This window comes from Bactrocera dorsalis, chromosome 1 (genome assembly GCF_023373825.1).
Source record: "Bactrocera dorsalis isolate Fly_Bdor chromosome 1, ASM2337382v1, whole genome shotgun sequence".
Classification (NCBI taxonomy): domain Eukaryota; kingdom Metazoa; phylum Arthropoda; class Insecta; order Diptera; family Tephritidae; genus Bactrocera; species Bactrocera dorsalis.
In genome coordinates this window covers 39,946,139-39,973,454 of record NC_064303.1, presented here as the reverse complement: position 1 = coordinate 39,973,454, position 27,316 = coordinate 39,946,139, and the positions used below count along the sequence as shown (strand labels likewise).

The window sequence follows — 27,316 nt, the reverse complement described above, 5'->3', positions numbered from 1 at the left end:
ATCTATGCGTATTAGCCCGAAACAAAACAGCAATCGACCGTGTGGGTCTACCAAGACGAACCAAATCCAACGAAAAAACAAAAAAACATTTTCGTTGATAAATATTCCTATTTTCATTATTAGGCCAGAAATATATATAGCAGCCCTCGTATGCAAGTACTACATAGTAAGTATAAGTAAGTGCTTTACCTCTCTAGTTTTTATTGATAACTAATATGTAAAGGTTTTTATGCCTTGAACATCAACGACATTGTAAAATATATAAATGAACAACATGGACGAGCTACATGGATTTAGCTATATGGACATACGTAAGCTAGTCTCTAATTTTCTGATATATCGATCTGAAACTTTGCTCACCTTTCTTTCCTCTTGTAAATCTGTTTATTTAGTGAAACTGATATTGGACCACTACACCATTTAGTTGCCAAACAAGCTGAACGACCGAAATAAAGTGCTTGTTTTGAAAACTTTTTCATATGACGATGTATCTTATTATTATTATCCAAGACTGCAGTACAAACTCCGAAGAAATTGTTTAAATCGGACTACTTTAGCATATACTTACATAAGTTGTCAATCAAAATCAAGAAAAATATATTTTTATAATTTTTTATGGTATGAGAAATATAGCATATAGCTGTGAAAGATACTGTATTAACACTTGGGTGCAGCCGATGTTAGCGTTATTTCTTGTTTTTTACCAACTTTAAAATACGAAAGGACTGATAATTTTCCTTAGAACTGTAGTAGATATTTTAAATTTGCTTACTTTTTGCAAATCGAAAGTTATGTCGTTAACCAATAGAATAATTCAAATTATATACTGTATTATAGTAAAGATAAAAAAACATTGAAAATTGCTTTCCATTATAACAACAAACAATATATTTTATTCAAAATAGTCTCCTTCTGCTTCAATACAGCTTTTTGCACGGTCCAAAAACATGTCGAACGAGTGTTTTAGCTCGTTGTCCGGTATGGCCGCCAGCATGCCGGTTCAAGCCTTTTGAATGGCCTCTACGTCTGCATAACGCTTTCCTTTCATGGGCAAATGCATTTTTCCGAAAAGAAAGAAGTCGCACGGTGCCATATCAGGGAAATAAAGGGAATGGTTAATGGTTAAAATGTGATGTTTGGTCAAATAATCAGTCACAATGATGTCCTTTGAATGTAGGATTCTGAGCAATTTTTGGTCGTCAGTAAATTTGTGCGAAACAAACCGTACAAACACCTTTCGTAAGTCCAAATATTCGGTCGAAATGCTATAAGTGATGATTTCGGTTGATTTTTGATGAATTAACGTACAGTTTCGATGGAATTTCTGATGGAAACGGATTTTGATTGGCACACATATTGATTCTCATTTATGCCCTCACGACCCCTTTGAAAACGTTGAAACCACTCGTGCACTCTGCTACGGGATAGACAATGATCGCCGTAAACTTGTTTCATCAATTGAAACGTTTCGGTAAAAGTTTTACCAATTTTAAAACAAAATTTCATGCTGGCTCTTTGTTCGAAGCTCATTTTCGCACCGATAACACAAACATATTGACACTTAAAACGCAATAACTTCAATAGTCGACATATAGACATATAGCCACCAGCGGGCACTAGATTAAAAAAGACTCCGGCGCACCTTGTACACAAATGTGGTAAATCGTACATAAATATTAAGTTATTTTACTCTTTAATTCAACGCAGATAATGGCAGCAGAAAATGCCTATCATCCAAAAATCTGAATGAAGCAACAAATATTATTATTCTCTATATATAGTATGTATATTAACTAAAATAACGTGTGATCCAAATAAAGGTACTTTTTTATATGAGCCCTTTAAAGCACAAGTGGTATAACTCCATTTTTTTTTTTTGAGTTAGCTATGGCACTGTATTGAGGAAAACTTGTTCTATTTAACGCAATAACGTAGTAGCTTCTAGTTCCCATAGCAACTTCATAAAAAGCAGAAATTACTACTGCAGTGAATGCTCCCGCCTATTCGTTGACAGCACATGTGGTATAATTGACAAATTTACCATTCGTGCAGTGAATTTCATGGGAGAAAGACTTATTCTCAGTGTTTTTTTGTAATAATTTCTTTAGATGGACTCAGGTGAAGGTAACAGTAGTGAAATTAAGAATTAAGTTTAAGCTGTAAAATGGCAAAATTTCTTCATTCGTTTGTTGTTGTAAAGCCCAATTTGGTGCTTAATCGAAAATGCTAATTCATGTCGTAATGTTTATACTTTCTGAAATAATTGAACGTAAGCTTTGGTTTCAGCCGTTGATGATCCCGGTTCCATAGAGGACAATGAAGCAGCTGCTTCATTGCTGTGGAAGGGAGACCCAGTACTCGTGAAAGTGGTGAAGCAGAGGAAAATGCAGAAGGAAGGCCAAAGAGAGCCCGGAAAAGGCAGAGAAAGGAATGGGAGCGAGAAGAAAGGAAAAGGAAGCGAAATTCGGGAGACTCTTATGTCACTAGAAAGGGAAAGCCAATTCCAGAGAAGCAATTTAGCAATATCGATTGCAAATGCACCAAAAAGTGTTTTAACAAAATAACAGAAGAAGAACGAAAAAAAATATTCGAAGCATTTTGGAAAATAGGGACATTATCTGCCCAAAATGCATTCATTTGTGGTCTTTTGAAACCAATATTAACGGTACGTCGTCGGCCAACCACCGCTGAGAAGAATCGAACAAGTTCAAATAGGTTCTATCATAATGTTGCTAGGGAAACCAAACAGATTTGCAAGAGGTACTTCTTAGAAACATTGAAAATCTCAAATAGAAGAATGACGCGAGCTTTGGAGAAGGTCAAAATGGGCTATCCTCCAGGGGACGATAAACGAGGTAAGAAGGTGCCTGGTAACAAAACCTCCGATGAACAAATGGCACAAGTAAGAGCCCATATTTCAGCTTTTCCTTCATACGAATCTCACTACACAAGAAAACACAACCCAAATAGGAAATATTTAGCCGAGAACTTAAATATACGACTTATGTACAATCTGTACAAGGAGCACGTTGAAAGCCAAGGGCTTCCTCCTGTTAGGGAGCATATATATCGAAGAACTTTTAATAACGAGTTCAATCTGCAATTTCACGCCCCACATAAAGACACTAGTGTCAAGTGTGATATTTTTTCTAATAAGGTAAAATACTCAACAGATGAAGAAGAAAAGAGAAAGCTCAAGCAGGACCATGAACTTCATTTACGGAAGACAGAACAAGCTCGGGATTCCATGAAGGCGGATGCTGAAAAAAGTGCTAACAATGACAGCTACTATGCATTCTCTTTTGATTTGGATAAGTCCCTGCCTTTCCCGAAATTGGTGTGTCAACAGGCCTACTACACATGTAATATGTACGTATATAATTTAGGTTGCCATGAACTTTCAACGAAAATGGGGTTCATGTATTGTTGGGACGAAGTAAATGGTTCTAAAGGTTCACAAGAAATTTCATCGTGTTTAATTAAACACATAAAATTTAGAGCGACAACAGCCAAACATGTGGTTATGTATAGCGACACATGCACAGGTCAAAACCGTAACTGGAAAATCGCTATGACGTTGATGAAATATGTCCAAAGTCCAGACAATAATGTAGAAATGATGGACCAAAAGTTCATGCAAAGTGGACATTCATTCCTCCCCAATGACTGTGACTTTGCATCTATTGAAAATTTTGGTAAGTCGCAACAAATATTTACACCTGACGACTGGTATAGAACTATTGCGTTGTCAAGGAAAAAGAATGCCTTTCATGTGACAGTTATGACGATCGATAATTTTTTGTCAGTCGAAAACATCCTAAAAAAAATCACCAAAAGAAAAAAAGACTGTGAAGGCCAACCTGTATCGTGGCTGAAAATGCAATGGATACGCTACACAAAAAGTGAGCCATTTAAAATCCTTTTTAAGGAAACTCTATCTGAAGATATGCCGTTTTCAACATTGGATTTCAAGAACAGCAGGAAAAAAAGGACGACCGGTTAATGTTTGCATCGTTGATCAAGGTAAGCTGTACACAAGAGCTCGGCCTATTTCAAAAGAAAAAAGGAAATATATGATGGACTTGCTGCCATACATCCCTCCAGTACACCACAATTATTTCGAGGGGCTTGTTACTAGTGAGACTGCTGAAGATGTTGGCCCACTTCAGGAAGAATTTCAAGAAAGTGACGATGAATAAAAAAATATTTTTTCACTTATTATACTGTCAATAATGAAATAAATTTAAGTTTTATCGATAATACATGAAAAATTAGATGAGAAAACGAAACAGATTTCAAACTATTTATAAGTTAAATGAAATCTTAAAACCATTTACAGCACAAATGGTATCATTAATTTTCGGTACTCGATAAAACAAGAGTTAATGGACAAAAAGTTTCAAAAACATTAATTTAAGTTAAATAAGACCTTTTTCTGAAGTTTTATTGAAAAAAGTAGTCCAAAAGTTCAATATTGATTTTTATATACAACTTTTAGCAAACCCTTTAATATCTCGACAGAAGAAAAAGTGGAGTTACACCACTTGTGCTTTAGGGGGCTCATATTATTTTTTGGGCCGGTGAATATATCGGCCCACATTTCTTTAAAAAATATGTTGGTGAGAACGTAACTGTCAATAAAGACCGTTATCGCGTTCGTGCGAATCATTCCCCATTAAATCAAATTAATGTAATTAATTATGTCGTTAAATTCATTATGCTTATAAAAAAATAAACTGTTCAATTTCAGTCAAAAAAGCGTCTGTATAAAAATTAATCAGTATTCGGTGACAGTTTTTATCTTCGGCATTTTCCGATAGATTTAATTTTGGTTGGACTTCCTAATCAATTGTCGATGCTTTTTTCAAAAGTCGCATTGAATGGCAGAGGTTGATCCTCTTCGGGCAACTAGAGTTCGTTGGTGAGTGTTTCACTTATCTCACTGGCTATTTCAGCCGATTTATTGGAAAGCTCCTCCTGAAATTGTAAAAAAAAAACAATCGAATGAATTAGAACATATTGTAAAATTGTGTAAATATTTGATTGAGGTAGGGAAACCGGTTTAAAATCATACACGAAAAAACCACCTTCTAACTAACTAACTAAACCTCTACAGTAGTATTAACACAGTATTCAAGCGATAAATTGCATCATACACTCACAAAAGATAGATTATAAAGGGTGATTTTTTAAGAGCTTGATAACTTTTTTTAAGAAAAAAACCCATAAAATTTGCAAAATCTCATCGGTTCTTTATTTGAAACGTTAGATTGGTTCATGACATTTACTTTTTGAAGATAATTTCATTTAAATGTTGACCGCGGCTGCGTCTTAGGTGGTCCATTCGGAAAGTCCAATTTTGGGCAACTTTTTCGAGCATTTCGGCCGGAATAGCCCGAATTTCTTCGGAAATGTTGTCTTCCAAAGCTGGAATAGTTGCTGGCTTATTTCTGTAGACTTTAGACTTGACGTAGCCCCACAAAAAATAGTCTAAAGGCGTTAAATCGCATGATCTTGGTGGCCAACTTACGGGTCCATTTCTTGAGATGAATTGTTGTCCGAAGTTTTCCCTCAAAATGGCCATAGAATCGCGAGCTGTGTGGCATGTAGCGCCATCTTGTTGAAACCACATGTCAAACAAGTTCAGTTCTTCCATTTTTGGCAACAAAAAGTTTGTTAGCATCGAACGATAGCGATCGCCATTCACCGTAACGTTGCGTCCAACAGCATCTTTGAAAAAATACGGTCCAATGATTCCACCAGCGTACAAACCACACCAAACAGTGCATTTTTCGGGATGCATGGGCAGTTCTTGAACGGCTTCTGGTTGCTCTTCACCCCAAAATGCGGCAATTTTGCTTATTTACGTAGCCATTCAACCAGAAATGAGCCTCATCGCTGAACAAAATTTGTCGCGAAACACATTTCGAACCGAACACTGATTTTGGTAATAAAATTCAATGATTTGCAAGCGTTTGCTCGTTAGTAAGTCTATGCATGATGAAATGTCAAAGCATACTGAGCATCTTTCTCTTTGACACCATGTCTGAAATCCCACGTGATCTGTCAAATACTAATGCATGAAAATCCTAACCTCAAAAAAATCACCCGTTTGTATGTGCAAAATCAGTCTAGCTGCTCTTTCTTGCTGATATTGTCGCGGATAAATCTTTTTGCGTGAAAATTTGTTTGCAATCCTATTGTAGGTGTATTAACTTAATGAATTATTTGAAATTTGAATACATTTATTTAACTTTAAGCCTAAAAATGCTTCGTGGTACTCGTTTGTCAGCCAAGGAACAAGGAATAATTATAGGAATGCATGAAAGCGGTTCCAAAATATACGAGAGTGCATCCAGACTAAAGCGGCATCGAATTTGTATATCAAGATTTGTTAAAAACCCCACCAATTATGGTACAGTGCGACGCAGCGGACGGAAAACCAACATTGATGATCGGTGCAAACGGATGATTCGACGGCTAGCAGTAGCGAATTCGATGAGTGGCGGTCAAATACGGACCAAATTAAGACTGCAAATAACAAGGAAAAGAATTGTTCAAATTATTCATGAAAATAAGCTTACCAAACACACCTCCATGGTACCTAAACCAAAGCTCTTGCAAAGGCATATTATAGCACGTTTGCAGTTTGCAAATAAATACCAATTCTGGGCCGAAGAGTGGCAGAATATAGTGTTTAGTGACGAAAAAAAATTCAATTTGGACGGCCCAGATCATTGCAAGAAATATTGGGGAGACTCGCGTCAGGAACGACGTTCCTGCTACAACCGAGGCTTTGGAGGCGGTACCTTGATGGTATGGGCTGCAATCTGCTTCAATGGAAAGACACCTATATGTTATACATCCACTCAAATGAATGCTAGTGTGTTTTTAAATTTTTTGGACAGTGAGTTGATAGAATTTGCTGGAAATATTTATGGCGATAACTGGACATATCAGCAGGATAACGCTCCAATCCACACGGCACAGGTTACGAAGCGCTTCTTTAATGACAGGCAAATTCCCGTATTACAATGGCCAGCATTAAGTCCGGACCTAAATCCGATCGAAGATCTCTGGGTGATCTGCACGTGTTTTCCAAAACGGAAGGCAGTTTGAGACAGTACGTCACCTTAAATCAGCCATAGAGCAAAAATGGGCCAATATTGACATAACTATTCTACAGTCATTAGTTAATTCAATGCCAAAGCGGCTTAATTTAGTTTTAAAAAATAAAGGCAAAACTATTGACTATTAAAGTAGAGATGTCTTTTAGTTGAACTCAAATGAATAAGATTTACAGGCAAAAATAGAAAAATTCACATATAAATATTTACTATAAGCATAAACTTAAATTTTGTTTTTTAGTTTAAAAAAATATTCGAATTTTGTTATTTTTTATTTTTTTATATCTTATGTAATAATAAAAATAAACCAGAAATATTTTGCAATTTTGTAATCTTTTCTTTTTTTGCAAAAAGTTGATGCACATATAATTATTTGTATGAGGTACTTTATTATTTTTATGCAATAAAGTATAAACGTACGAACATAAAACTCGGAATGCGGTACTGTAGCTACTTGCGATTCTCTGAAACTACTACATTGGCCAATTCACCAAACTTCATACAAGTTAAGTCATAAATATGCCATGCTAATTTAGTTTACCTAAACCAGCATATTGTTCATGTATATTAGAGCACGTGGTGGTTATCACATAGTATGTTTACTTTTTACTTCAAATATAATAAATAATTTAAATTAAATTAAATAAAATTTGCAATATTTACATATTTGCTTACCTTGCCTTTTTCTTTATCAACAATTATATAATTTGATATATGTACATGTATGACCAAAAAATGGTATAAATTGTTAATTTATTTTTCAAAATCTATGTCATCCCCAAAAAGTAATCCTCCATCGCTCCAATACACTTAAGTAAATTTTTTTCCAATTTTCGAAATAGTCGTTAAAGTCAATTTTCGGAATATCCTTCAATGCGCGTAACGATTCACGTCCAATGGCTTCAATTAACTCAAAACGGTTATAACACTCAAATAGTATTATTTGTTGACAACTTTATATACAGAACAAGTAAGGAAGGGCTAAGTTCGGGTGTCACCGAACATTTTATACTCTCGCATGATAAAGTGATAATCGAGATTTCATTATCCGTCATTTACATATTTTTTTATTTTGCTGTAAAATTAATTAGAATTAAATTCTGAGAGATTTACCGATATTTTCGGTGAAAAATTAGGTTAGGTTAGGTTAGGCACTGAGTTCTTCGTGTTCGATATTAGGGACCTTGAAAAGTTATAGTCCGATCACGACAATTTTTCCACAAGGGATACCTCAGCTCAAATACCGTATTTGTGTAAAGTTTTATTCCGCTATCATCATTTGTTCCTAATGTGTATATTATAAAGAGAAGGCATCAGATGGAATTCAAAATAGCGTTATATTGGAAGAAGGCGTGGTTGTGAACCGATTTCACCCATATTTCGTACATGTCATCAAAGTGTTAAGGAAATATTATATACCGAATTTCATTAAAATCGGTCGAGTAGTTCCTGAGATATGGTTTTTGGTCCATAAGTGGGCGACGCCACGCCCATTTTCTATTTTAAAATTTAGTCTGGGTGCAGCTTCCTTCTGCCATTTCTTCCGTAAAATTTTGTGTTTCTGACGTTTTTTGTTAGTCGGTTAACGCACTTTTAGTGATTTTCAACATAACCTTTGTATGGGAGGTGGGCGTGGTTATTATCCGATTTCTTCCATTTTTGAACTGTATATGGAGATGCCTGAAGGAAATGATTCTGTAGAGTTTGGTTGACATAGCTATAGTAGTTTCCGAGATATGTACAAAAAACTTTTTAGGGGGCGGGGCCACGCCCACTTTTCCAAAAAAATTACGTCCAAATATGCCCCTCCCTAATGTGATCCTTTGTGCCAAATTTCATTTTAATATCTTTATTTATGGCTTAGTTATGACACTTTATAAGTTTTCGGTTTCCGCCATTTTGTGGGCGTGGCAGTGGGCCGATTTTGCCCATCTTCGAACTTAACCTTCTTATGGAGCCAAGAAATACGTGTACCAAGTTTCATCATGATATCTCAATTTTTACTCAAGTTACAGCTTGCACGGACGGACGGACGGACAGACAGACATCCGGATTTCAACTCTACTCGTCGCCCTGATCACTTTGGTATATATAACCCTATATCTGACTCTTTTAGTTTTAGGACTTACAAACAACCGTTATGTGAACAAAACTATAATACTCTCTTTAGCAACTTTGTTGCGAGAGTATAAAAAGAAATTAGCAAATATAAATATAATTTAATTTTCTAAACAACCTTATATCATTTAAGAGTTTTTACCATCAAGATTCCCAAATTTTATTAGCACTATAACCGCTCTTCAGTCGCATGATTGTTGATTCATTAGGAGGAGCATATTAAAATAAATAATTTCAAGGGCCAGGGGATAAAAGTAATCTTTATTCATTCATAATACGTCATTAAAATCTGCCGTAATTGAATTTTCATTTTGATAAATCCTTCATCACAACAATTTTTACGAGTAACGATAAAATGACTTAACAATATTTATTAAACTCTTGTAACCAGTTGCTAAAGAGTCTATCTGTTCGTCCATCCGTTCGTCCGTGCAAGCTTTAACTTGAGTAAAAATTGAGATATCTCGATTAAACTTGACATGTGAATTCCATATTATAAAAATTACAAGTTCTTGGATGGGTCTAATCGCAATTAACCGAAAACATACAATGTGGCATAACTAAGGACTTAATTAAGATATAAAACTGTTATTTTGTACATTCCTCTGTCACGTTGTGAAAATGGACGATATCGGACAAAAACCAACCATAATTTTAATTTCCACTTAATTTGGTCAGTTTCCAGTACACAAATCAAGAAGTAATTCATATAACGGTATAAAGCTTTCAACGAATATTGCCTTTAGTGAGTGCCACCTTATGACCAAAAATTGTTCAAATCCAATAAAAAATGTTCAAGCCCCTAGGTACCAAATATTTAGACCCCGGTACCCACACTTGACCTTTGATTGAAAATGTCAGTCAATGTGTGATATATACGAGTACAACTGAAATTAAGGGATAGTAGTACTTCTTTGATAATGGTATGTCTATGTCAAAAATGGATTGAATCGGACCAATACTTCCCACAGCCCCCATATACCTAATATAAAGATTTTCGATCTTGCGGGTGACTTTGTACCGCAATATAATATGACACCACTAAATCGATGAGAGTGTGACACTTGTAGTGGCAACCTGTAGGAAGCGCAGCGTCACCAAGCTCCATAACCGTTGCAGTGGCAAACATAGGTCTAGAGTTAAGTATAATTAATTGTAAACTTTAGTTCTTAAGCGGAATTAAATAAAGGAGCTTAGATCCCGAAAATTTTTTTTTTATAAAAACTAGTAAACGTGTTTTAACTTATATAGTATGTGTATACTATACATAAAATTTCTTAGATTCAGGTCCTATGGTTGACGTTTACCCCTTATTTCCCTGGGTTTGATTACTGAAAGTTGCAAGAATATAAAATGTTTGGTTACACCCGAACTTAGCCTTTTCTTACTTGTTATAAATGAAATTTAAAAATTTTGAGATAAAAACTATTTCCTTCAGTGTTGTCGTTAATTTGTCACGTAATGAGATTTCCCATTGTGGTGTACATCAAAATTTGTATAAATAGCTCTAAAAGGAATATTTTGACAGGTAACCAACCAAGTATTATTAAATGACAATTAATTACGTATGAAAGATTAAACGAAAACGATGCGACAGGTGATAGGGGTGAGAAATGTCACTTTACAAGATATTAATTATTTTTTAATTACTGTTGACAAACGGACTTTTAAAAGGTTTTAACCAAGCTAAATGTTGTATGAAACCAATTTTGGGGTTTTCTGCAAGATATTTAACTAGTACTGTGTCCCTGATTGTGTATAGTAAATATATTTGTATACAAAGAAATGCCTTTTCACTTCCCGAAAGGCATCCAGAGGGGTATCTAATAAAAGTGTCAAGTTGCCAGCAACAAATATTTGCTTTTCATTAACCAAATTATAGCACAGCAGGTCCGCTGTCAAATATTGAAATATGAGAAATAAAAAGAAATTGAAAAGATTAATTTACAGTAATAAATTTGGGCATATTTGAAAATATCCAACATATAGTATTGGTTGGCATGTTTAACTCAAATATGTTGTGGGTTTTCTCTAAGTGTTTAAAGAAGTTTTAAAGTGCGAACATTTTTCACATGTTTCATTTTAGGAAAAGGTACAATAAACGTTTAGCATCTTCTGGTAAAAGAAAAATTAAGGAAAATATTATTTTATTAATATTATTTATTTAAACCTTTTACAACTGAGAAGATAATTACAATAGAGCCTGTGAATGTTGCCGTTAGAATCTTCGAAAAACCAATTTTTTTTTAATTTTATTTTCTTAATCTACACATATTTAAGAATACACACAGAAAATTCTTATCATTCCGATGAGTATTTTTGGAGTTACACGCAAATTTTAATGGGCGATTCAAAGAGCTTGGAATTGCATTTCAAACGTTAAACGCATTTTTATCCAATTCGTGTTTTCAAAGTAGGTGACCAAAATTACTCGAAAAAAGCTAAACCGATTAGTCTTAAACACGAGTTTCTTAGGTATATCTTTTTATAATTAATTAATTAATAATTCATTTTTTGTTTTGAGAAACAGGCATTATGTCAAGAAAAAATTATTTTGCTTATCCCTTCGATTATTTACTAGATTGAACATTGCCTTAACGAAATCTGTTTATTTTTTTAAATTTCTGAGAATCCAGTTCACAGATATAGTGGTTACCGCAAAATGTGTTTTTTGAGAGGAGCTCCCAAAGGTCAGTTGTAGTCCCTTTCCAAAGAAATATTTTTACTAATACTAAGTCCTAAAATACAGTTAAAGATTTCTTCCTTCTGGAAAATTCGCTTTTTTCGACCTTCTAAATGATATAACCCCTTATAAGGAGAAGATATTCTAAACAAAGTATGTAAATTTCCCTTAGAAAGGGCACGCATTTTCCCAATAATTTTTGATTGTTACTCCACCCAAATATTCTGTGTAATTAATGTAAGTTTTTTCCAATGGGCTGGTGGGTATGAGTAATATATTCCTTCTCAACATGAATAATAGAAAATTTTGTCCAAATAGAAAACTCGAATTTCATTTATACAATAGTACCATATTTCTCATTAATTTATTAATTAAATTTTAAATCCTTTTGAGTGTAAAAAAAATGAAATTTAAAACATCAACAGATTTTCTGAATTTTTGGTCTTTCACAGCGTAATTTCTTTTGATTTGCAATAAAAAGTATAATTAATTTTAAATGTGCTAGGATACGTGTCGATCTGTTGCTAGAAAATACAGACTCTTGTTGTTCGTTTTGTAAGATCAAACGGTGACTAACTGTTTCAATTTTATCTTACTTCTGTGGGGCTTAAACTGAATACAAGTCATTTGTGAGAATTATTTAATTCTTATTTAATTGTTATTTATTATTTAATATTTTTAATATGTTGAATAATAACTAAGCTAAATATATTATTGGGACTCTTTGTTCAGTTGTCCATGTCCATTTTTGAACACTTGCCTTAAAATTATGTTCACTATATTTTACTTATGTAATTATGTAACAAATTTTAAAATATTTTCATAAGCAAACTTTTTTTACAACGCAGATATGGGGAAAAACCCTGAAAATAATTTATGCAGCAACGTTATAACCATATGCAATTACCAACAAAACTCCACCCACGGCGTTTCGCACTGTAGGCGCGCAACAAAATAAATTTATTTACGAAATTGCCGGCTCTATTTGCTGATTTGCGTAAATATTTTTACGTGTTCACAGTCGACCAAAGAATAATAAAGTAAAAGTGCGACCCAGACAGTGCGAACCCCCAGATGTTACCCCCCTAAGCTAAGTGCGGGAATGCGTGCAAAAAGTCATATGAGAAAATATAATTTTGTATAAAATAATATGGCAGATGCTGTAAAAATATACTGTTGTAGGCAAACAATAAAGGCTATGCAAGTATTTTTTTTTTGATTACTAATTTTTTCGCAATTTTGCAATTGGCGGCTTTGAAGATGTCGTGCTGCGAATTGTAAGTGAAAATTATGTCATATGTGATTAATGTACACATGTATATGAAAGATTCCTGTTACCTTAATTGAATGAAATCAGTGCGAATGTTTAAGGTTATCAATGAAATTCAAAGGGCATCTATTTCTAGTAATGGTGTGCCGTAATTCCAAAACTATATACAATTCAGAATAGCTGTCGTATGGAATGATTTTCATTATTTTACGAAATAAATTCTTATTTATTGGCGTGGACACCGCTTTCGCGATTATTGCCGAGTTAACAACAGCGCGCCAGACGTTTTTTCTTTTAGCTACGTGGCGCTGATTGGACATTCTAAGCGAAGCCAGATCCTTCGCCACTTGGTCCTTCCAACGGAGTGGAGGTCTTCCCCTTTCTCTGCTTCCCCGGCGGGTACTGCGTCGAATACTTTCAGAGCTGAAATGTTTTCGTCCATTCGGACAACATGTCCCAGCTAGAACTAAGTCAGTGTCGTCGTATATCTCATACAGCTCATCGTTCAATATCATCGGCATACGCCAGCAGCTGTACACTCTTATAAAAGATTGTAGCTGCTCGATTAAGTTCAGCAGCTCGAATTATTTTCTCCAGAAGTAAATTGAAGAAGTCGATAGGGAGTCGCCTTGTCTGAAACCTCGTTTGGTATGAAACGGCTGGGAGAGGTCCTTCCCGATCCTGATGGAGCTTTTGGTATTTTCATCGTCATCGATTGGTGAATCGGGTTTGCCTTCTCTTAGTGTTATGCTTTCACAGCCATTCAGCAGGGTGGAGAAGTTTTCCCTCCATTATTTAAGCATACTCTGGGCATCGGTTACTGGATCACTTTAGGGGGTTTTAAAAGAGTATGCTCAGGTCTTGAAACCTGTCGTTGAACATAGGGTGTATAAAATTAACATAAGTTACATATAGCTTCTTCAGATTGAGACAAAGTTCGAAAATATAACCTCGTATCATCGCGCACGTAAATAGCGTAAGTAAGTGTTTTTGTTTGTGTGCTTTGATAGTGGATATTGGTGGTTTGACACGTAAACATACACACATTATTGGTACATACATACACGTAGGCATACATACAAAGATTTAGTATATACACATACTCGTATGGCAATAGAAGTCAACATACGCTTTTACCGTATTCACAGAAATGGACAGCTAGGTAAAAGTTTGGCACATATCTGCAGCGAACCGCTGATAGCCAATAAATAAATATTCAAATGCAAGTCAGTTCACAAATAATATGACAATATACAAATGGCTTACCGAGCTGGTTGCACATAGGCTAAGTTCGCCCATTCTTATTTATAACGTACTTTCCTCTCAACAATGTTTTGTATTGTTCCGCTAAAATAGTGAGTTGTCTTTTAAGTAACAATCTAGCCTACCCACTAATTATACGTTCTCACAGTTAATTATGTATTTGCCAGAGGAGATGTACTGTTATAAATTCTATTATATTATTTATATGTTGAGTAAACTATTTGCATTTTTACAAGTTTCCAGATTTTTGGAAAAGTCCTCAACCAGAGACCATAGTCTAAACTGAACCTTCTAGTAACACATTAAAAATTTTAGGTATTGACTATTTACTCAAAAACTTACGATAATATAAATATAGATTTTAAACTAAATTTCATACAACATATTAGAAAGCGACGTCGTTCTCATACTACAGGTTTGATCAAAACATCTTATGAAGACAGCAGAATGCAGCTTTGAAATTATCGCAAATTAATTTTCGTGGCTTAATATTAATTGTTTATAATGTTTTGAAAACTATTCGCCATCTTTTCTTTATAAGTATTTGCACTATAAAAACATAATTCCGAAGAAATGTAAATGTTTAATTATCTTCAATCACTTAATATACATACATATTGCATGCTACAATTTCGTTCAAGATAAACAGATAATCATCCTAAGGTCAAATGTGTTGAAAACATTAGTAAATTGTGAAAATAAAAACAAAAAGCCAAATGTCTTATAATTTCAGTAAAGGAATATATAAGAGAAGTAAACGAGTTATCGTAAAGTTATTGAATTATTTATTCCCTTGGTTATTATGTAATATTTTTTTCGGTAATCACTAAGCATTGTGCGGTGTACACTTTGTGATGAAACGCAATGTACGCACTTCCACAACCTTAATATAGACATACATATATGATGCACGCATATTTTCATGTACAGGACGTTTGAGTAATATTCACACGCAGAGGGCAAGCTTAATATGCGCCATTCACAATTAATGAAGGACTTAATGTTTGTTATTAATTTCTTCATTTTACTATGAAAAAAGTTAAAAAAAAAGTGAAATTGGTAACTTCAACAGCTTTAATTTTGTAGAGCGTTAATGCGTAAACTCGTGTTTTGTTTTATTAGATCACTTAGCTTAATTAAGATTTATATGATACAAGTTTTGTAATTCCGCAGCAACGCCACCAACAAGGTAAATAAAATAGGAATAATTCTAAATGTTAGTACGTTTGATGTACTTCAGCTGTTACATGTACAATTTATATTTTACGTAAACGAAAGCTTTTTATTTTATACCTACATTTTGTTTAATACGTTTATAAATGTACTTGATGTTTTTCCTTTTAAATGTAATAAATTTTATCTCTTCACCCAATAAGATTTAATATACTATAATTTTTTTAATCTAATGTAATGCTTCTTAATGAGAAATATTGTGGGGTAATATTTAATGATAAATTTACTCTTATTTTGTCATTTAAGGAACTTACCTCTTCAACAGAAACTCAAAACCTCTTGAAATTATAAATATTCTGCTTTTAGAGGTAATCCGAAATAAAATAACACTTAGTATAAAAGGAGTAAGGCTTAAGATCTTACAAGCCATTTAGAGTTGTTTAAAAACATGAAACCATTGTACACCAATTTCATGTCCTGAGTTATGGGAATTGATGAAGTTGAAAACATTGCATTACGTCTAACGATTGACATGCGATAATAACTTGACGCCTTTACTTACCGCTCATTCACTACCCTCACCGAAAGCTGTAGTACCTATAGCAATTACAACCTCATAACCACTTATAAAAGTCAATTATAGATAGTCTGTTTCCAGATTTCGAGTGAAATATTAACAATCATGGGTTTGGAATTAACCAGTGATTTATGCGAATATTTGTAGCGAATTTTGTTTGATAAATAGCTTATAAAAGTAGAGACTATATAGGCACAAGAAAAAAGTTTAAACGTAATTAAAATATTTTTTAGTTGCTAGCTATTAGCAAACTCTTAACAGAGTTGGGCAAAAAAATGATAATAAATAAACCGACATTTTGCAATTAATAAAGTCGTTATCACACTATTCGTAAACACTGAAAAACATCATACTTTAGTTTAGATTTAACCAGACTCAAATGTATTTGATTTAAGCTTCAAGGTTCATTCCAATGTTGCTTTGATGACAGACACGGCTATAAATAATTGTGAATTATGAGTTCAGCGAAATTCACATTAATCATTAATCGCAAAAAGTTGGTAGCGCTAATAAGTAAGAAATTATATTGTAATTTTTGTTAGTGAAGACAGTGATAAATGGATAAAGAAAGTCGAACAGTGGAAATTACATTTGTTTTGCAGGATGGAACCATGTAAGTTTCTCCCAAAACTATCTTTAGATAATATTATTGCCTTCTAACCTTCTTAAGATTTTAGAACTTTTAAGGTTATACTTAATATAAATATTCGTATCAACTGAATTCTATTTGCAGCAAGTAGAACGCATGTGGAAGGTATCCGCGCAATAAACCGCTGTAGGCAGTTAAGTAACACATGGCGTATGATGAACTTTTGTTTTTCCCTTTATTATTTGATTGTTGAGAGATATGCTTGGCAACAGTTTTCGAAGGCCAGACGAGTTGAGCTAAAATAAGTATCTTAAATAGACGAAATATTTACAGCAGATTCCTATGTCTCGAAGCATTGGTTAACTAAACAAGAGTATAACAGATAGTCTCACTATTTTTAATAACCACATTTTATTTATTTATTTTTTATATTTATTGAAAATATAACTCTTACGAACTTCCACTTAAATAGTGTATTTATATCGACATCCACGTGCTAGCGTAGAATATAACCCGTTTTGCTAACCAATGAATTAATAAATACGGGAAAGTTTTTTCTTCGATATTCGGTACAGCTTCATCTTGGGAGTATATTGGAAATCATAAAAATCAAAAAAGATGAATATGAGCAGAGCATGTATTAGGATATATTATATTTACGACTCGTATAGATATTCTTCTTCTTCTTCTTCTTCTTTACTGGCGTAGACACGCGTTACGCGATTATAGCCGAGTTAACAACAGCGCTCCAGTCGTTTCTTCTTTTCGTCACGTGGCGCCAATTGGATATTCCAAGCGAAGCCAGGTTCTTCTCCACTTGGTCCTTCCAACGGAGTGGAGGTCTTCCTCTTCCTCTGCTTCCCCCGGCGGATACTGCATCGAATACTTTCAGAGCTGGAGTGTTTTCGTCCATTCGGACAACATGACTAAGCCAGCGTAGCCCCTGTCTTTTAATTCGCTGAACTATGTTAATGTCGTCATATATCTCATACAGCTCATCGCTCCATCGGATGCGATATTCACCGTGGCCAATGCGCAAAAAACCATAAATCTTTCGCAGAACTTTTCTCTCGAAAACTCGCAACGTCGACTCATCCGTTGTTGTCATCGTCCAGGCCTCTGCACCATATAGCAGGACGGGAATTATGAGTGACTTATAGAGTTTGGTTTTTGTTCGTCGAGAGAGGACTTTGTTTCTTGCCTACTCAGTCCAAAGTAGCACCTGTTGGCATGAGTTATCCTGCGTTGGATTTCCAGGCTGACATTGTTGGTGGTGTTTACGCTGTCTCCAAGATAGACGAATTTATCTACAACTTCGAAGTTATGACTGTCAACAGTGATGTCAGAGCCAAGTCGCGAGTGCGATGACTGTTTGTTTGATAACAGGAGATATTTCGTCTTGCCCTCGATCATTGCCAGACCCATTTGCCTTGCTTCCTTGTCCAGTCTGGAGAAAGCAGAACTAACGGCGCGGGTATTGAGGCCGATGATATCGATGATTGTACCTGCTCGATTAAGTTCGGCAGCTCGAAATTTTTTCTCCACCAGTAAAATGAAGAAGTCGCACGATAGGTGGTCGCCTTGTCCGAAACCTTGTTTGGTATCGAATGGCTCGAAAAGATCCTTCCCGATCCTGACGGAGCTTTTGGTGTCGCTCAACAACAGTTTACACAGCCGTTTTCTCTTCCGAGGCTGTGTGTAATTTTTCATTGGGGGTGTTTTTTTAAGTGGCGGGTCCAAAACCCAGCGCACAACCCTAAGCAGGGGATGTTTCGCTTTCTCACTTTAGCTCACCTTCAAACGGATGTTCTTAGGCTATAGATATTCACCCGACCATTATTTGATTATTTTTATACTCTCGCAACAAAGTTGCTAAGGAGAGTATTATGTGAACAAAAACATAACGGTTGTTTGTCCTAAAACTAAAAGAGTCAGATATAGGGTTATGTATACCAAAGTGATCAGGGTGACGAGAAGAGTTGAAATCCGGATGTCTGTCTGTCTGTCTGTCCGTCTGTCCGTCCACCCGTGCAAGCTGTAACTTGAGTAAAAATTGAGATATCATGATGAAACCTATAAAGTGTCATAACTAAGCCATAAATAAAGATATTAAAGTGAAATTTGGCGCAAAGGATCGCAGTAGGGAGGGGCATATTTGGACGTAATTTTTTGGAAAAGTGAGCGTGGCACCGCCCCCTACTATGTTTTTTGTACATATCTCGGAAACTACTATAGAGTCGTTTCCTTCAGGCATTTCCATATACAGTTCAGTGGAACAAATCGGATAATAAGCACGCCCACCTCCCATACAAAGGTTATGTCTAAAATCACTAAAGGTGCTTTAACCGACTAACAAAAAACGTCAAAAACACTAAATTTTTGGAAGTAATGGCAGAAGGAAGCTGCACCCAGGCTTTTTTTTTTAATTGAAAATGGGCGTAGCGTCGCCCACTTATGGACCAAAAACTATACCTCAGGAACTACTAATCGAATTAATTTTACAGCAAAATAAAAAAAATATGTAAATGACGGATAATGAAATCTCGATTATCACTTTATTCTGCGAGAGTATAAAATGTTCGGTGACACCCGAATTTAGCCCTTCCTTACTTGTCAACATAGTGTTTATGTGAGGGTTATTATGAGGGTGTGCATGGTTATAACCCATTGTGTTTAGACCAAAAATGCATCTCACTAATGTGACCCCCCTGCTCGGCCAGGGCACTAGGATCCTCATAACGTAAAACTGATCTTGTGGACCTTCAAACCGCACAAGAACGTAATTATTCAAATTCAAGCTCTCGGAGTCAAAGAACGATCCAATAGATTTATCGGTATCTGCAAAACTTGTAACTAAGGAATCATCATCTGATGATTCATCGGAGGATACTCGTTTTTTAATAGTCAAGGACCTTTTGGTAGTTTTTCGTGGCAGCACCTTCCCTGATTTAATTTTCTTCTTTTCTTCCTTGTAAGGTATAGATGTAAGAATTTTAGATGAACCTTTCCTTGACTTCAAAGAGTTAAAAGGTTTGATTATTCTAGGAATAGAGCGAACTTGCTCTGGAGTTTTGCCAACAGATGGTATGGGTTAAGATTTCGCAAGGAGTAGCAGGGCCTCAATTGAAACATTGTTTTGGTTTGTAACTAATTCTAATGCAAAGTCAATATCAGCAGTTTGATGTTTGACATCTACGCTAATGAAGTCTGCCTCAGAAATTGCTTGTCTGTTAAATGGACTTATTCCAGCTGTGGAAAAACCTTTGCATATGTTTTGAAAAGGAAGGACTTTTAAAAAGGAATTTTCGAAAGTTGGGGTATATCGTAAATCGTAATAGCTCGTTTAGGATTGGATAAAAGAAATCACTATATGACGTGGAGGATGGAGTCATGTGTGGAAGTTCACGCAAGTGAGGAAAGTTCTCTGATCGCCATTCACTTGGGAGTGGCCAGAAACGATTCTTTTACATATGACTCAAGCATTCTCTTTGACCAAGTATCCTATAGTAAGAACACCCGTTTGAAGGCGAGCTAAAGTGAGAAGGCGAAAAATCCCCTGCATAGGGTGTTTTGGTTTGGGAACGCACGTAAAAAACACCCCCCAATGAAAAGAAAAAAACAGCCTCGGACGAGAGACCCCCCTTTTGATGACGACCACGGCAAACGCGCTTGGAATATCCAATTGGCGCCACGTCGCTTGGAATATCCAATTGGCGCCACGTAGCGAAGAGAAGAAACGACTGGCGCGCTGTTGTTGACTCGGCTATAATCGCGTAAGCGGTGTCTACGCCAGTAAAGAAGAATACCACCATGGTCCAAATACCGATAAGTCCAAGGGCTGTAACTTGTGCGACGAATACGGTGAGGAGCTTATCATGTGGATGCCATTCTCCCTGCAAAACATTATAGCAGCCAAGCTGCAGTGCGAAACATGATTGTCCAAAAAAAGGAAAATCGGTCTTTCTGAGGAACATCGGGTGTTTTTTTGAACATGTTTCAGAACTTCACAGAAGCCGTCCGTTGACATCCACCCACTTTTAGCAGCAATACCTACGCAGCCGTTGGGACCACCATTATCAAAGTGATCTTTGTACTTAACTCGCGGAAAAACGTATACCGGTGGAAGTGCATTTCCAGTAGCATTTATTATGCCCACCATGGTAACTAAAGAACCTCTTTCCGCGGACGCCACCTGACACACAGTACGCTTTCTTTTCGTCGAAATCACCTAGCAAAAAACCATTAGGTTAGGTTAAAGATGTATGTACAAATGCAAAAAGGTAAAGAAAACGTGCTAAAATACCTTTGGAGGAGGCATAACAGTTGTTATTCCTGTTTCATCAAGATTATAAATGTCGACAGGAGGAAACGAAAATTTACTATACAGAATGTGCACATTGTCAAAAAATGCCATAACAGCTGCTTTGGTAAAAGACATAGAACGCGCAAGGCTGGTGTTTTCAGGTTTTCTCAAACTTAAATCACTGTGTCGTTTCATGAAGCCTTGCATCCAATCAACTCCTGCTATTTTATTATTTGTCCAGGATAAAGGGATTTTAGTTTCATTCATTTCAGCATAATCAAAAACGAACTTCCGTGCAGCGCTGTACGGGAATCCATGTTGGAGGTTTGAACATACATTGAAGTATGCTGTTATTTCATTTTCCATTTTTTTTGAAAATGTCTGCTTTGAGCTATATTTCGAAGAGAACAAAAATATCTCATCGTCCGAGGATTGCCCGGAATCATCAAGTGCTTTAGCTCTTTCCTTATTTATCTTCGCTAGTCGGTCTCGCTAGTCGGTCTCGTAAGTGCGTTTCAAGCCATAGGTTCGCGCAGATTCACTTATAATGAATTTCTTTGAAAGAACATCCTTGATTGCAAGTTTAACTTTTTTCTCATCCAAATCACTTCGGTCTGTCTTTTTTTTATAGTTTCGAACCATGGTGCTAATAACAACCTATGTGGAAAATGTAGATACAAGTACCAAAATGCGCTTATCAGTTTATAAAATATTTCCCACGTTTTAATATGTCTACTCATGTGCTAATTTTCCAGATGGGGTATGGTAAATTTATCCCATCATGGTACATATGCGTGTGGTGCATTTACCCCATGGGATACATATGCCGGTGGTGGATTTACGCCATTGGGCCCATATGCCGGCGAAACAACCCCACCTGTAGTGTGGCGGATGTGCCCCAGGTGCAGGCATGCTTCAAAACTCACTTTGTTTTACACTCTCCAGCACTTTATCAACTTTTTTTGTATTTTTACTAGAAGCAATATAGTCGGTATCACACTTATGAAAATCTTTTACTGAACACCTTAATTAACAAAGTTATTATAAACAAGTAAGGAAAAGGGATAAGTTCGGTAGTGTCACCGAACATTTTATACTCTCGCATGATAAAGTGATAATCGAGATTTCATTATCCGTCATTTACGAGTACATATTTTTTATTTTGCTGTAAAATTAATAAGAATATAAATTCTGAGAGATTTACCGATATTTTCGGATGAAAAATTAGGTTAGGTTAGGTTAGCCACTGAGTTCTTCTTCGTGTTCGATATTAGGGACCTTGAAAAGTTATAGGTCCGATCACGGACAATGTTTTTTCCACAAGGGATAACCTTCAGCTTCAAATACCGTATTTGTGTAAAGTTTTATTTCGCTATCATCATTGGTTCCTAATGTTATATTATACAGAGAAGGCATCAGATGGAATTCAAAATAAGCGTTATATTGGAAGAAAGGCGTGGTTGTGAACCGATTTCACCCATATTTCGCACATGTTATCATTGTGTTAAGAAAATATTATATACCGAATTTCATTCATTGAAATCGGTTCGAGCATTTCCTGAGATAATGGTTTTTGGTCCATAAGTGGGCGAAACGCCGCCACGCCCATTTTCAATTAAAACAAAAAAAAGCCTGGGTGCAAGCTATCCTTAATCTGCTGCCATTTCTTTGCCGTAAAATTTTGTGTTTTCTGGAACGTTTTTTGTTGAGTCGGTTGACGCCAACTTTTAGTGGATTTTTACAAGCATAACCATTGTATGGGGAAAGGTGGAACGTGGTTTATTATCCGATTTCTTTCCATTTTGAAACTGTATATGGAGATGCCTGAAGGAAACAATTCTGTAGAGTTTGGTTGAATTGCAACAGTAGTTTCCGAGATATGTACAAAAAACTTTTTCGGGGGCGGGGCCACGCCCACTTTCCCAAAAAAATTACGTTCCAAATATGCCCCCTTCCTCTAATGCGATCCTTTGCGCCAAATTTCACTTTAATATCTTATTATTTATGGCTTAGTTATGACACTTTATATGTTTTCGGTTTCCGCCATTTTGCGCCATTTTGTGGCGTGGCAGTGGGCCGGTTTTGCCCGATCTTCGAACTTAAACTTTCTTATGGAGCCAAGAAATACGTTTACCAAGGTTTCATCATGAATATCTCAATGTTTTATACTCAAGTTACAGCTTGCAAACGGACGGAACGATCGGACAGACAGACATCCGGATTTCAACTCTACTCGTCACCCGTGATCACTTTCCCTTGTATATACACTAGTCCGGCCCCCCCATAATTATTTTGCACGAAACTCTTTTTGACTATTGAACTTCAGCGTTACTTAAAATCGTTCAAATAACGGGTCGCAAAAATGAGACGCAAAACAAATAATCTATTTTCAGCTATGTGCAGTGCCAAATTTTAATTTCGTAATTAGCCTTATTGCGCTATCCCCATTTCTAGTCCTGGCTGATAAGAATGCATGCATGACGATCGGCTTTTTGCGTGGCACAAGTATTTTGACTAGCATCTTTATGGAAATATTTTTTCACACTTTTAAGCACGCGAGCGAGAATTAAAAGAACTTCTGTGTTTAACTTTTGCAGCATATATTAAGACGTTGTTTATTTAAGAAATAGAAATTGTATTTAGTAGCTGAGCTAAGTTTGGTTAGCCAGATCCTCAATGGTAAGCAAAGTTTTTATAAACTGCTGGAATAGCAGTCAAAGACATTAAGCCAATGAGTTTTAAAGTGTCCCTGGTCAAACAAAACTGCTGCACTGCACAACCAATTAAAAAGTTTAAAAAGCATAAATGACATGCGTAATTTAAGAAGATCAGGTGCTAAGCACAAAAACAAGATCTTAGTGAAGACCAAGTCCTTCGTACGGGAATTAAAAACAAAAAAATGTTTTTTTCTAAAGCCCCAAATCCGCCAGCCAGAGATCAATTTTAATTCGACAGCTAAAACACCAATTAGCGAGCGCACAGTCGTCGACCGATTAAAAGAAGTGTGATTGTTAAAGACTTATACTAAAGTCAAGGAAGTGCCATATATAACAAAAGCAAACAGAGCTCCAAAAGACTGACTATTCGCAACAAAGGGAATGATGCCCTCTAATCCAAAGGCGTTTCTGGTAGGAGCGTTCTAATTCTATGGACAGATGAAAGCTCCTTTGTAGTATAATTCATCAAAAAATAAATTTTTTTTGTAAGATTACCAATGGAAACAAAGGCAGAAAATGCGCCCTGTTTTTGCCAAAAAGTAAGCCATGGGTGGTGATTCTCTGTTGATGTTCTGTTCTGGGATGTGTATCGTATATATGCACTGGTGTGGACTTCGTTCACTTTGTACCACTAGGGCCTCAAAATGAACCAAGGCCTATATTTACTGGGTTCTAGAAGAGAATGCTTTTACTTTCTGGAGACAGGCTTCATTGGTCAATCCTTCATTCTGCCACATGATAACGCCCCATTCCAGAAAACCACGATGATTACTAATAATTTTGAAGGATGTTGGTGTTACCTAACTTTGGACTTGGCCACCTCAAAGTCCCAGATTTTAAATATAAATTGAAACCCGTCTGGTCCTCTTATTCAAATAGTAAAGCGAACAGTATCGTTGAATAAAACCAGAGAGGAGCCAATTTCTGATGGTCACGTTCCCTTTGAGGACAGATATCTCCCTGAGATCATCCAAAATTTAATTGATTCAGTACCGGGGTGAACGGCCCTGGAAAAAGTTATTTGAACTAAAGGAAATTTAATATATTTTACTAATTTCCTTTTTTTTGCTCTTTAGGTTTGTTTTTAAAGCGTTTAAACTTTGTTATTCACATAAAAAGGTACTTGTCAAAATACTTATGCCACAACATGAAAATTACTTTAGCTTATATTTTTTGAAGTTCATATGGCAAAGTGTTGAAAGCATTTTTTTTATAATATAATTATAATAATATAATTGAAAACGTCTGGTCTCTTATTCAAATGTAAAGGAACAGTATCGTTGAATAAAACCAGAGAGGAGACAATTTCTGAGGTCAGTTCCCTTTGAGGACAGAATAGTGCGATCCTGAGATCATCCAAAATTTTAATGATTCCACGTACCAGTGAAAAGAACGCCATGGAAAAGTTTTGAAACTACAGGAAATTATTATTTTCTAAATTTCCTTTTTTTGCCTTTAGGTTTTTTTTAAGTTTAAACTTTGTTATTCACATAAAAAGGTACTTGTCAAAATACTTATGCCACAACATGAAAATTACTTTAGCTTATATTTTTTGAAGTTCATATGGCAAAGTGTTGAAAGCATTTTTTTTAAGTTTGTATTAGCACTATGTCATACAGAAAAAAAAAAATCATTGAGTTATATTAAACCATTGCAAAGTCACATAAAAACTTAAACCATTTATTTTTTGTCAAAATAATTATGCCGACTAGTGTATAACCCTATATCTGACTCTTTTAGTTTTAGGACTTACAAACAACCGTTATGTGAACAAAACTAGAGTATTATAGCAACTTTGTTGCGAGAGTATAAAAATACGAACTTTAAAAACTTTCCACTGCAACACAAAACGGATTAACGCAACTGTTTACGATCACTTGCAAACTTCAACTTCCAAAGTAAGTTAAACAAGAGGTGGTCAGATGAAGCAAACATTATCGATAATTCAAGTTCGATTGCTATACTGAGTTGAGAGATAACCGTGGTTGGCGAATGTGCCCCCAGTGGCGAATGCTTCTCCCTTCTACCGCTACGTATTCTCAACGATACACTACATACATTGATCTGATCTGCTTGAGTGAGCGAGTTAGTGACGGTGACGTGTTTTTTTTTTTGGTTGCTCCCGTTTATGGCATCAAATACGATAAGAAATAATCCCTAAATTGAATTCCTAAGTGCTCGTAAACACACACAGTGTCCTACATCAGCTCAAGCTAATCAAAAAACTGAGCATAATAAAACTACAAAGTCGTTGAGTGTTAAAACACCTTTAAAAAAATATTTATTTATTTTGTGGAAAAGGCTTAGCACAAAAGGGAAATTGCGAGAGAAGCGCATCTTCTTAGCTCTCCCTTTGCTACCTGCTGTAGAATCCCCCACAATCCCACAATCCACACAAAGAGAAATTCCTGGGCATCTCAACGCTGAGGAATTTTTGAGGGGCAGCATCTACGCTAGTGGGACTTGCTATGGGGAATAGCTGAGAAATATCAGCTAAACCCAAAGCAGCACATGCCATCTCTGGTAACAAGGAGGATTGTAGCCCGTTTTACCGGAGCAACAAGACCGCCCCTATCGCCTGATCGAACAAAGCGCCCAGACAATTAAAGTTGTTACACCAACTTTAAAAGAGTGTGGACCCCATCAAATTTACGGCCCGGCACGATGTGACTCCCATTCAAATAAACATGCACAATGGCAACTAAGCAAGCCAGCGCAGCCGTACCTGGCAACACAATGCCACCACTAGAAAATAGAAGATGCAATAAGTTGCGAGCGAAGAAGAGAGCGCGCTTGCTACTCTAGGCATATCTTATAGAAGAGTTAATCGCGCTCACCCATGGCCAAAAACAAGGGCCTGTAAACCAGCATATGCATGTAAACCACATGCGATAATTGACAGAATTTCGCAATTGCAAAAACAAGTAGTAGCAGAGGCAATAGAGTCGGCAATCCACCCGACCCGCCCAGGTAAAAAGAGTAGTCGCATTACACTCAGTCGAGAGAACCCAAATGGCGGAGCAGAGCAGACTCAACAACAAAGTAAGGCGATCTTGTATCAATTCGCCGAAGAACCCGAGCAAGAACAAGCCTAATTTGTCAGTTCAAGCGATCAGAAATTAACGAGATGATATTTCTATCTAAGGCAAATGTTTGAAGCCACTGTAAAAGTTGCCAGCAATAAATCAATTAGCCGCACAAGCCAACGAAAGGGTCCATTAATAGAGCAACAAGCAACAAAGCCGATGGAGGAACAGTGGAATATAGTATCTAAGAAATGGCGAAACCAGAAAGATAGCAAAATTGCCAAAGACAAAACCCCAAGCTATTTTAATATCAAAAATTGTGGACCTTTCTTATGCCGAGATGCTACGGAAAATCAAGTCACGACTCAACAACTCCAGCGGATTTGGGAATAATCGTGACAAAGATACGCCAAAACGCAAAGGGGTGAAATGCTACTACAATGGAGCAGTGAGGCAGGTGTTTCCAACCG

At 36.0% G+C, this 27,316-nt stretch overlaps 1 pseudogene; it reads left to right on the top strand.

Annotated features, from left to right (window-relative positions):
* Positions 1-274: 274 nt before the first annotated feature.
* LOC125777515 (uncharacterized) lies at positions 275-26,915 on the top strand (annotated as a pseudogene).
* Positions 26,916-27,316: the final 401 nt, after the last annotated feature.